The sequence below is a fragment of the Archocentrus centrarchus genome, unplaced genomic scaffold (assembly GCF_007364275.1).
Source record: "Archocentrus centrarchus isolate MPI-CPG fArcCen1 unplaced genomic scaffold, fArcCen1 scaffold_24_ctg1, whole genome shotgun sequence".
Lineage (NCBI taxonomy): Eukaryota > Metazoa > Chordata > Actinopteri > Cichliformes > Cichlidae > Archocentrus > Archocentrus centrarchus.
In genome coordinates, this window is record NW_022060254.1 from 5050275 (window position 1) to 5063878 (window position 13604).

Here is a 13604-nt window from a genome sequence, read left to right on the forward strand (position 1 = left end):
CTTTGGTCACCTGTGCCAATGCCAAACGTCGGTTTCAATGGTGCAAGGAGTGCAAATCTTGGGCTGTGGACAATGTGAAACATTTATTGTTCTCTGATGAGTCCACCTTTACTGTTTTCCCCACATCCGGGAGAGTTACGGTGTGGAGAAGCCCCAAAGAAGCGTACCACCCAGACTGTTGCATGCCCAGAGTGAAGCATGGGGGTGGATCAGTGATGGTTTGGGCTGCCATATCATGGCATTCCCTTGGCCCAATACTTGTGCTAGATGGGCGCGTCACTGCCAAGGACTACCGAACCATTCTGGAGGACCATGTGCATCCAATGGTTCAAACATTGTATCCTAAAGGCAGTGCCATGTATCAGGATGACAATACACCAATACACACAGCAAGACTGGTGAAAGATTGGTTTGATGAACATGAAAGTGAAGTTGAACATCTCCCATGGCCTGCACAGTCACCACATCTAAATACTATTGAGCCACTTTGGGGTGTTTTGGAGGAGCGAGTCAGGAAACGTTTTCCTCCACCAGCATCACGTCGTGACCTGGCCACTATCCTGCAAGAAGAATGGCTTAAACTTCCTCTGACCACTGTGCAGGACGTGTATATGTCATTACCATGACGAATTTATGCTGTATTGGCAGCAAAAGGAGGCCCTACACCATTCTAATAAATTATCGTGGTGTAAAACCAGGTGTTTCAGTTTCATTGTCCAACCCCTGTAGATGCTTCTTTTACTCCTCTTTCAAACCACCTGTCTTCCCGGTCCAAAATGGGAACATTGGCATCCTCCAAAGACTGACCTTAGATGCAGATGTACAGCTGAGTTTTGTCCTGTCGAGCTGATTCTTCTGTGTTTGTAAAGAGGATCTTTGGTTTCTCCAATGTAGAGGTCCGAGCACTCTTCACTGCACACTACATTGCTGATCTTGTGTTTGGGGGGTTTGTCCTTGGGATGAACCAGTTTTTGTCTTAAGGCCTTAACACACCAGACACATTGCATAAAAATGAAATGAAATTCCAAATCTTTTGGATGCAAACTTGTTGTGCAACCTACATACACACTGGAGATCTAGCCTTTTTGTGAATGAATTGTCCTCATAAAACACACTGTGAAAAAAGTGAAGTCGACATAAAGTGATGATGTATTGAGGTCCTGATGTTTCTAAACAAGAAAAGGAAGAAACAGTTGAAGCTCCATCACAGCCTGTGATATTTCAGGATGTCAGTGAGCAGTTTGAGCTCTTGTTGGCAGAGTTGGGAGAGAATGATTTCAGAGCTGACTGACCCGAAGCAGCATGTAGCGGTGTGTCTGAGGTAAAATAGTATGATTTTACTGTTCCCACATCACTCTATATTCAGTACATCAGTGCACGTTTTGAGCTATAAGCTCATATGTTACTAGATGCAGCACTCTGATTGGTCAGATCTGTTTGTTCGCTTGTGAAAGTCAGAAAAAAAGTACAAATGTTTGGGGTTCCAGGTATTGTATCTTTTCTGTTCTGTGTGTTTTGAAGAAATCCTCCGCTGACACCATCTTAATGATAACATAAACTTTATTAACAAATGCTCCGACACGTCTGGGAGAGGAATACCAATCCTTTGTTGTCTCAGTCTCTCTCTCAGAACAATGGGAATTCCTGTCTTATATAGGTTCTAACATCTGGTTTACGATGCATGGGATGTCACCTATAGACTGGCTGGAACTAGTTTCAGGGGACTCAGAGAGCACCTGGTATACCGTATTTTTCGGACTATAAGGCACACTTAAAATACTTTTTTCTCAAAAATCAGCAGTGCGCCTTATAATCCGGTGTATGAATTCTTGTGGTGCTTACTGACCTTGAACCAATTTTATATGGTACACTGCCCTCAAAAATCTTTCAAAATGTTTTAGTGCGACTTTGGTAAGGGACGCTTCACAAATATCGACATTTTCCAGAGCGTACAAAGCGTACGACAGGGGGGTAACACCCAGTGTACGCTTTTCAAATAGTTAGAAAATGTCGGTCTGTTTGTGTAATTTGAGCGCTGCCGTCTGATCGCCGATGGCCGAGGCATCCACACCACTGCACCATTGCATGGTCTGCGGCAATCTTTCCTCAGGTTTGGCGGATCAGTTCAAAGGCCTCATTAAATTCTATAAAATAGGCCATCATCGATTCACAAAATGACTCTACTGACGATATTAGACAGGAACAAGCTGAGAGTGCGGCGCAGCAGGTGTGGAAAGAAGCCAAAGCCACCCGAGATAAACTCAACAAGAAGTGGAAGCATTGTTCCAAAAATGGAAACCATACATAGTAAACCACAGAAAACTGATGGATTTGGCCTATTTTCATCTATGCTGGCCCGGATATTTGTGTGTAATCTGGCGATTGGCAGCCGGCACTGTTGCCAACTTTTGTGCAACAAAACTCGCTGTTGGCTGTCTCAGAAATCGCTAGAAGTCGCTAAAGGATGAATCGAGGTCCGGGGGTGTGTGTGCTGGCCCCCTCGGTTCCAAAGAGAGGTCCAGGCGATGCCACAGCATATGAAGGGACGCAGTACGAGCGCTGTGTGTACACAAAACACAGTGACAGCAGAATTTTCAGGTTTCCGGTGTTGTGTCAAAAAGGGATTTCTTTTGTTTTTCTTTTAATGTTTTTTCTTTGCTTATATCAGTAAATATACTGCTGCACAGGATTTATGAAGGGCTTATATACAAAATGAAGAAATTACTTGTTCTTACCCTCATTAATAAAGAATATATTGAAGCGTCTGTTAAGACGTTGAAGAAGATGGCGAGAGATTGCCAGCAAAAGTTGCCCTTTTATTAACAATTAAATGGTTGTTGTGTGCCGCAACCAAAACAAAACAGTAACAACGAGACTGACTCGGATAATGATGAGAGGGAACCCGACATGCTTGATGCAGAAATTGCCCAACTGTCCAACTCAGACACTGAAGATGAGGAATTTGATGGATTTGTGGAAGATCAATGATTTAAAATGTGTGTATTTTTCTGTATTTGTTACAACTGAACAATATTATGGGTTATTGTGAATGAGTTGAATAAAGTTCGACTTACCTGACGCTTTTGTTTCATTCTGTTTAATTATGCGCCTTATAACCCGGTGCGCATTATGTATGAAAATAGACCTGTTCATTGATATTGCACCTTATAATGCTGAGCGCCTTATGGTCCGCAAAATATGGTACATACATTTCCTTATATGGTCAAAGAGAGAGAAGGGGACTTTAAGGTAGAGGGCCTCAGTTATAATGCATCTCTGTCACAGTGATAAATAAACCATATATGAAGTTCAAACAGGCATATCGGATAGTACACAGGGAACACAGTGGTTTTATTAACAGTGGAGAGTGACAGGAGAAGACACGTGGGAGACAGCGACAGGCTGGGACTCAAACCTGCGCCGCCACGCAGCAGGTATATATGGTCATCTGCTCAACCTCTGAGCCACCCCAGTGCCCCTAACTCAGTCCAGTTTTAATGAATACAAATATTTATTCAGTTCTTTCAAATGTGTCTTTATTGACTATTGGAACTGTATTGACAGATATGATACAAAGGCATGTATATTAATCAAATTTTGACAGATTTTAACCCACAAACAAGACCCCAGACAAAAGACACACATACAAAAGTAAGTCACAGTAAATAATATTTGCACAAAGTAAAAAATAAAAATAAATAAATTAAAAATGCGATTTAAGATAACTCTATGATAATAAAATATACTGTCCGCAAATATGTAAAGAGAGAAAACAAAAGTTTAAATAAACAAATGGGGGTGGGGTGGGGGTGAGTGGCTATTCAGAAACAATATTAGTAGATTTCTTAAACTATCAAGAAGGAGCGCCAAACTTTATAGAATCTATTTTCATAGCCTCGAATAGTAAATGTTATCTTTTCCAAGTCCATACGCAACATAATACCCCTTATCCACTGTGAATAACAAGGGGGAGCCGGATACTTCCACCTTAATAAGATAGCTCTCCTAGCAATTAAGGATGAAAATGAAAGCATTCTTTGTTTGAAGCGTGGTAAGTCCAGATCTGGGGCAACTCCAAAGATGGCAGATAAGGGGTATGGCTCAATCTCACAGTGCAAAAATTCAGATATGGTATGGAGGAATGACTTCCAGAATTTAGCAAGAGAGGGACAGGACCAAAACGTGAATTAATGTTGCAGGTGCACTCCTACACCTATCACACGTTGGGTCCACATTTGGGTAGATGCACGCCAGTTTAGTTTTAGAATAATGTATCCGATGGACAACTTTAAATTGCAAAAGTGTGTGGTGAGTGCACATAGAGGATGTATACACCTGATCCAATATAGAATCCCACACACTATCAGAGAAGGGGATTGTAGGTCTTGTTCCCAAATTGTTTTAAGAGCAGTCAGATGGACAATGCAATTTGAAGATCAGATTATAGAGAATTTAGACCAAATTTAAAGAGACTGTTTAACCACCGGGTTGCCGAAGGGAACTGAGCAGTTAGGAGGGAGAGGTGAACCTAGAAGTGCAGACAAAGAAATTCCAGTACCTCCAGCTTGAATCTCCATGGATACCCAGACTGGATTTGAAGGCTCCAAATGAAAGTGCTGCCAGTAAAGCAGTCCTCGGATGTTAGCTGCCCAGTAGTTCTGGAAGTTAGGCAAGGTCATTGGAGAAAGGTTTTCCTAAATCGGGGGTGTTTACCATTCCAAATAAAAGCAAGAATTAATGAGTCCAGAGATTTAAAGAATGATTTAGGAATCATAATCAGGAGGCACTGGAAAAAGGTACACATATTTAGGGAGCATCATCATTTTCACAGAGTTGATTCTACCTAAAAGAGACAGCAACAATGGGGACCATTTCATGCCTTAGACTTACATTGCGCTTTTCACGGTATTCAAAGCTTTACAATTCCATGAACTATTCATTCACACCTCAATCATACTTAGTGGTGGTAAGCTACTAATGTAGCCACAGCTGCCCTGGGGCAGTCTGACAGAAGCATGACTGCCAATTTGCACCACACTTCTTGGTGGGTTAAGTGTCTTGCCCAGGGACACAATGACAGCATGCACTCAGACGGGGACTTGAACCAGCGACCCGCTGGTTGTAAGGTGAGCACCTACCCATTGCAACACTGTTCTAATTCACTTTTATCTAAATTTATTTTATACCCGAACACTTTTAAAAATTATCCAACACCTGAAGTACTACAGGTAATGACTTACGCGGGTCAGAAATATATAGAAGCAAATCGTCAGCATAAAGCGAGACCTTGTGGTCAAATTTGCCTCTGCGGATGCCCTGTATCTACCCGCTGCTACGAATCCCAATAGCAAGTAGCTCAACTGTTAAAGCAAATAGGAGGGAAATTAAAGGACAGCCCTGCCTTGTTCCATGATGCAGCCTAAAATATTCTGAATATTGATCATTTGTTAACACTGAAGCAAAAGGGCACTTGTATACCAGTTTTATCCAAGAACAAAACTAAGGGCCAAAACCAAATTTCTCCAGGGTATAAAAAAAATCAATCCCAATTAACTATCAAATGCCTTTTCAGCATCCATAGAAATCAGACATTCTGCCACATGGTTGTTAGATGTGTAAATTATGTCAAACATCTAATATTGTGGAAAGAATGGCGATTTTTAACAAAACCAATCTGGTCCAGAGAGATAATAACAGGAAGGACATTTTCTAGTTGACGGGACAGCAATTTAGCCAGTATCATGACATCGGTGTTCAATAAAGATATAGGTCTGTAAGATGCACAATCCAATGGGTCCTTATCCTTTTTCAATAGCAGGGAGATATAGGCCTGATAACGTGGGAGGGAGAGATTCCAGCAAATCTGTAAAAACAAAATGAGAGGATGAGAGATCACCTGAGAATGTCTTAAAAAATCTGCTGAGAACCCGTCCGGTCCTGGCAATTTTCCAGACTGAATGGATGACATTCTTCCTGGGTGTTAGGAGCTTTAAGATTTTGTCTTAAGTCTGTCGACAGTGAAGGGATATTAAGAGAGCTAAAAAATGTCTCCATATCACTCAGACATGCAGTAGATTCAGGCGTGTACAGACTTGAATAAAACCTTTTAAAATGATCATTGATTTTTTAGAATTTGATGAAGTTTTCCCAATGTCAATTTTTACACCAGGTATTATTTGCTTGGCTCTAAGGCCACACAATTGATTGGCCAAGAGTTTACCAGTTTTCTCACTGTGCTCATAGAAATCACTCATATTCCTAATCACACAGTCTTCAACTTGGCAAGTAGAGATGATATTAAATTTGGTCTGTAGCCTCAGTCGATCCTTATATAACCCTAGAACACTAACGTTAAAATTAGTAACACCATCACTAACGTTGGGTATATTTTACCCGGTATAAAATTCCAGATAAAATATAGTTTTCATGACTCCATTTTAAAAGTGCCACACTTTATGACAAGTTTTGGAACCCCTTCTTTAATTTTACAACGTACAACATCACATAAAATTTTAAAAAAGGTACCATGGATGACCCTATAAAAAAGCAGAAAAAATATTGGAAAATCAGGTAATCCTTAAAAGACAATGTCCTAACAAAAAAAAGTAATGCTGCTGGGAACTTGGTCTTTTGTCCACCCATTCCTGGGACATGTGAGCCCTGTCTGGTAAAGGCACAGTCTCCCTGCATCACTGATAACTCTGGGAGAGAGAGACAAAAAATGGCATTTTTTAAATAGGGGAAAAATTACCAAATTCTTTTGATTATATGAATTTTCTTGGAAATTACCATTAAGTAATATTTATTCATTGCCATTATACTCATTAAGGATTATATGCAAATTCTGAGCATAGGTGTAGGAACTGGGGGGGACAAGTCCCCCCCAATATTGGAGACAGGCACGTTTGTCCCACCTCAGAGTATTTACGAATCTGTCAGGTTTCCAATATGCCCCCCCAATAGTAAACTCATTCCTACGCCCTTGATTCTGAGCTGACAGGGCAGACTTGAAGAGGGGAGCCTCTGCTCTGCCCATGGCTTGATGAGTGCCATTGCCAAAGCCTGCATATACTGCCTCCTCTTCATTGGTGTGGCACCTCTCTTCAAGGCATTCTAGTTGTGAATGATCCATGAGTTTATCACACCAGCATTCATCATGCCATATAGCACACATAGTGGCCACACAATGTGGCCGGCCTAAATGTTGTTTCCCTTGAAAAGTGCAAAGAGCGCCTGATTTAAACACACAAACACTAACATCGGGTAAATTCCACCCATAAAATATGTTGCTCTTTATCGCTAACGTCGGGTGAAAATCACCCAAACACATGCCTTTTGAAAAAACCATAGATGGGAGGAGGGAATCAACGATACCATTAATGGCATCAATGAGTGCCCTGAAGCTACCCAAAGTCCCATGCAACTCAGACAGCAGCAACACAATGAAAATCACATGACAAAAATTGTGTGGGTGAAAATCACCCGGCATTAGTGTTCTAGGGATAATGAAGGTGATGGTGATTGCGCATATTGTCTATCTATACTCAATATTTGAGCAGATAGATCCTTTTGTCTCTGTATAACCAACTCTTCTTTTAAATGCTGCATATGAAATTATTTCTCCCCTCAGAAAGGCCTTCATGGCTTCCCAAATTGTCTTGCAAGACATACCCCGTATTTTATTTTTGCTCAAAAATTTTTTAATTTTGGAGGAAATTAATGTAACAAAATTTTCATCCCTCAACAATAAAGGATCTAGTCTCCAGTGCTTTTTCACCACATCAGTATCCAGTAAGGCCAGTTCAAGAACAAGAGAGGCATGATCAGAGATTGTAATGCCTTCATAACTGCAAGATTTAAGATTTGAAAGTAACAGGTTGTCAATAAAAAAAGTAGTCAATGCTGGTGTAAGTGTGGTGTACATGATGAAAAAAAGAAGTAGTCACTACCATGTACATCATACATCATCATGTTTTAGTCATCAAAGAGCCATCATTGTGTCATTATCGTCATGAAAAAACAGGTCGTCAATAAAATAACTTCGTCATCATTAACGAAAACAACACTGGCAGAGACAAGATTTTGAGGCCACCAAGGCAGAAGCCTTCCACCACTTGGCTACACGTAGAAATTCTCTTTTGTTGAAGATCTCACAGACTGGGGACTCTTCCAGGCATTCCCAGCTCTAGGTCTGTCCAGCATCTTCCCTCACCACCTGATCCAACTCACCACCAGGTGGTCATCAGTTGACAGCTCAAGTCCTTTTTTTACCCAAGTGTCCAGAACATACGACCGCAGATCTGGTAATACTACAAAATACTACAAAATCAATCATCGACCTGCAACCTACCATGTCCTGGTGCCACGTGCACTCATGGATATTCCTTACATTTGAACATGCTGTTTGTTATGGACCAACTGTGGTTTGCACAGAAGTCCAATAACAAAACACCATTTGGGTTCAGATCGGGCTGGCCGTTCCTCCCAATCACGCCCCTCCAGGTCTCACTGCCATTGCCCACTTGAGCATTGAAGTCTCCCAGCAGGACGATGAAGTTACCGGATGGAGCACCCAGCCCAGAAACTCCAAGAAGGGTGGACTCTGTAATAACAATGATGTTGCAGTGCGCTCCATGATCTCATTGGTGATGTTCACCTTCCTGCTGTCAGATTCAGCCCAACAGTCACTTTTAATGGCTGTGGTCTCTCAGCCTCAGATCATCACACAGCGGTCAAACAGCTCAGTTTCTCCAGTCAAAGTCAAACTAATGAAGAAAACAAAGATTTTCTCCTCTCTGTCAAACAAAGCTGTCCAGAGGGTGGGACCTTTGGCTTCCAGCTAACTCGCAATGAGGTGGAAGCCATTTAATATTTAACAGTTGTTCACTTCTGGCCTCGGAGGCCGCTGTCTCTGAACTTGAACATCCGTCTCTTTTTCACCAGCTGTGAACTATGGAGCGGCAGATTTCTGCTAGAACTCAGCTGCACACAGCTGATGTTAGCCAGGAAAACAGAGACAACGGATTTCTTCCAGGAAATAAAAACACAGTTTGTTGTTGAACAAATCAAACATGAGCTGAACGAAGAGGAAAGTTCCTGAAGACAAACTGTTAAAGGAGGAAACAAAGCAAACTTACAGTTTCTGCAAACAGAGAAGAAGAAAAAGAAGCTCTACTCCACACGTTCACACTAAACACTGACACAGGTGAGCTGCTTCCTGGAAGGAGGCGGGACTCCACTGGGAAGGACAGGTGAGAGGGGCTCAGCTCTGTGTGTGTGTGTGTGTGTGTGTGTGTGTGTGTGTGTGTGTGTGTGTGTGTGTGTGTGTGTGTGTGTGTGTGTGTGTGTGTGTGTGTGTGTGTAGCAGTTGAGTTCATTCAAACAAAATGGTTAAAGGTCCTGAACAGCAGACTCTTTCAGGAACATTTCTCTACTTTTGTTCCTGTTTGATTTGCATTAAATTTGTTTAATATGTTTCCATGTTCAGATGTGACTGAGTTCTCATTGATCATTTTTGGCTCTCCTGTTAAATTTCCATGTCTACTACAGACCTTAGTTTGTCATTCATATGTCATGTGGCTCAACATCTTCACTAATTTGACTTTCATGTCACAGATTTTCCTGCTCACAAACAGAAAAGCAGGAATGCGTGAACAAACAATGCTACAATAATATACAACTATAATAAACAAAAGATTTATCAAAAGATTTTTGAAATCAAGAAAAAATGTTTCATAGATTGACATCATTGTACAAACTTAACTGACTGAGTAGAAACAGAATTTTTGGGGTATTTTAATTCCATATTAATCTAACTTCAGCTTCTTATTCTTCATCAGTGTGTTTGCCAGCAAACTGGTCAGACTGGATGAGAGTAAAGTTCAGCTCTAGAACAGACACACTGCTGTTAAACCCTCGGCTGAAAGTGTTGGGGTGTGTGGGGCGTAACACGTAACAAGTTCCAACAAACCACAAAGCTGGAAACAAAATGACTGAACAAGAGACAAACCACTGATTTACAGACACACAACTTACAACATGGAAACACGTAAGGACGAACACACACACACACACACACACACACACACACACACACACACACACACACACACACAAAGATCTGTGATCACAAAGATGACAAAAATCTAATCCTCGATTTTATGGGGAGAAACCCAAACAGGGGAAATCTGATCTCTCTTTCCAGATCCTGTCAGTGCTTCACTGCAGCATTTTGAAGCAACTGCAGGCATTTCAGTAGCTTTTAGAACAGCCCAGTGACATCACTGTGACATCACAGCACAGGAGGGATTCAGAGAGACTAAAAATGGGCTTCTGTGTGCCTGCATAGATATTTCCTTACATATCATCAGTGACTGATGATCAATGATTTGATTAAAAATGTGTGAACTCATTGCTGATAAACGTCATGTATTATTCCATTAAAGACAGTTTTCTATTCAAATCAGAGCCTTTTCTAGCTGAGCCCAAACCTTTGAGCAGTAGTGTGTATTGTCTGCATGGATCTAATGGGATCTGAAAGGGATATTGTCCCTAGTTTCAAACAGAGAGTCACTTTTTGAAGTTTCAGCATAAACTGAATTATTAATCTGTCAAGCTGATCAGTGGCTCATGGGTGCTTAAAGCCTGCGTCTGTACTTCAGCACAGACGCAGAGCATCATTCAGTCCTGACAGCTGATTCTCAGCAGCATTTCAAGGATGAGCGACTCCACTTTCTCTGCAGCGAGACAGCTCAGAAATTTTTAGCAGTCTCTCCCTGTCCTGATCCTCCCATATCATCAGCTAGCATCAATAAGCACACACTAGAACTGCATCTACACTGCAGCTGCATAAAGCCAAAAAGCGGTCTTGGGACCAAGATCGATATCAAGTAATACACCACTACCTCAGGGTCAGAGATCTGCTGGACCGCTCCTCCTCAGTGTTCCTAAAACAATGAGCCCCCACCCCTCATGTTAGGTCAACTCCACTTTGCGTGTTTTTAAAGTACACCTTAAATCTTATTTTTATTCTTTAGCTTTAAGCTGCAGTGAGAGCTATATGAGGCTGTTATATTATCTTTGATATTTTTGTGATTTCTTACATATATTTATTGCTGTGTGTGTTATATTTATTTTATTGTGTTATCCTGTTTTCATGTTCATCGCTTTGGTCAACCTTGTTGTTTTAAATGTGTTTTATAAATAAATCTGGATTGGAAGTGACATCATGGCTCAAATGATTCATTAAACGGTTTCTTTAACATTTTTAAATATTTTTATTTAACCTTTGCAGGATTTGTAACACAAAAAGTAAAACAGCAACAACATGAGGATAAAACAGATTCAGTACAAACTAACATGTAAGATAAGAACTGATTTTTAATCTGACTGCTGGAGAAAAGCTAATCACTAACACGAACTCTAACAGCTAAAACACTTTAAATCCAGGAAGAAGGTTTCCTCAAACATTTCAATCTTATGGATCTTTTGTCTCAGATGTGTTAAATTCAGGGTTGTCAAACATAAGGCCTGAAGCCCACCAAAATATTCAATTAGTCCAATCCAGCTCACTGGATGGCAAACTTATAATACTGCAGCAATCTCACCTGAACACAACACGCATTTATGCAACTTAATAACACAAATACTAAAACTAAATACAAATAACTGCATGCTACTAATTTCTAGAAAAAAAAAAAGTAACTATGGTAACATTTTCTTTCACAACTCCCTCATCAGATCTTTACAGGAGATTCCATCAGAATTCTGTGGAGCCGGATCTCAAGGTTTTTAAGTTTGACCAGAAGAGGATCTTTGTGTGTCTGCAGATTCATTGTGATCCAATGATGGGAATGATTTCAGGCCTGCATGATCACGCTGATGTTTGCACAGAGCAGATAATGAAGTGAATGATTTTGCACATTGGTAACAGTGAAACAGTTTCTTTGCAGCGTGGGATCGTTTGTGTCGGGAGTACGAAGTGAGATTCCTGAAGCTCTTGTCACACTGGTCACAGCTGTAGTTCCCTCCAGTGTGTGTACTTTCATGATCATTACGATTACGTGACTGTGAGAAGTTTTTGTCACAGTGTCTGCACTTGTATGGTTTCTCTCCTGTGTGGACTCGTTTATGCGCTTTAAGCTGACCTGCAGTGATGAAGGATGACCCACACTGGTCACAGAGGTGCTTTTTAACCCCACTGTGGAAGAGTTCATGGCGTTTTAATTCACTTGTTGTAAGGAAGCTTCTCCCACATTCTTTGCAGTCCTTCAGTTTGTGTCCAGTGTGTCTACGCTGATGTGTTTTTAGGCTCTGTTGATGACTGAAAGTTTTCCCACAAAGGTCACAGCGAAACGTTTTCCCACCACCACAGCGATGACAGGGCTGAGAACTGGATCCATCTGTGTGGCTCTGCTTCTAAACAAAGACACAAAGACAGTGTAAGTCAGGGAATTCCTTCAACATTTTTATCCTGTACGTCGCCTGGAATAAAGAGCATCTCTGCCAACGTCCAATTACATTTTACTGTTTACATTACAACACTCAGCTTACTGGGATACAATTACGAAAATAATACCACCGTAATACTGCAATATCACTGTCCTACTAAACTGCTACCAACATAGTGCTACAATAATGTCACACTAAAATAATACTAATGTAATACTACAATATTTTGATACTGCCTTACCACCACTGTAAATATGCAATAATATCAGTGTAATACTATAATGTTCATACAGTACCAGAATACCACAGCAATACTACAATACTGCTAATGAAATACTATATAGCACCATCATACTATGCAAAGTACATTCATAGAGCACAACAAACTGTGGGACTCACTATAAGTGAGCAGTGAGTGATTTTGGACACAGCTGTGTCTGTTCATTTTTCATACGGCTCATTTCATACAGACTTTCTCCTGCAGCCTTCAAACAAGTCACACTTTGACTCTGTGAGCTGGAGAACGGTGGAACAAAGAGAGGACATGAGAGGAAGATGAGACTCTTTCTAAGGTAAAGACTGCTCAGCAAGTGTCCTTTGATAAACTACTAATTTAAAGCTTACAGGTAACGTTATCATTCATTTTAGAGTTTTAGTCAGATATTGGATCTGTACATGATGTTTCATCTTCTAGAAAGTTTTCTGAAAGCAAATGAAATGAAATTCATGTTATTCAAAGTGTATCCTGGACAGTAAGTGCAGCTAAACTGGGTAGTTTGCAGTGTTGTGGTTCAGTTTACAGTGATGAACTCTGTTGGACTGCTGCAGGGCAGACTGTGGGATCCTTGGTCACTGCTAGTGTAGAAAGTTAATTTAGACTTCTCAAAGCTTCACAGTGAAAACCAGTTCATGTATGTTTACACACACACACACACATATATATATATATATATATATATATATATATATATATATATATATATATATATATATATATATATATATATTTATATTTATATATATATATATATATTTTTTTTTTTTTTTTTTTTTTTTTGGTTTTAGTAAATATATTGCTTTGCATCAAGCCGTTAATGTTATTATGGCTTCTTACCATGGTTCCTTATCGCCACCTGTTGCCTGGGGACATTAAA

General features: G+C 40.4%; 1 protein-coding gene and 1 long non-coding RNA gene across 2 annotated transcripts in view; both read right to left on the minus strand.

Moving 5' to 3' along the window:
* The window catches only part of LOC115775636 (NLR family CARD domain-containing protein 3-like), an 866494-nt gene that overhangs the window by 232759 nt on the left and 620131 nt on the right, over positions 1 to 13604 (minus strand). The window lies entirely within an intron of this gene.
* LOC115775796 (uncharacterized) overlaps positions 12366 to 13604 on the minus strand; it is an 8091-nt gene continuing 6852 nt past the window's right edge. Inside the window, exon 3 of the long non-coding RNA XR_004019389.1 lies at positions 12366 to 12417. This is a non-coding gene — a long non-coding RNA (uncharacterized LOC115775796). The remainder of the gene's footprint in view (positions 12418 to 13604) is intronic.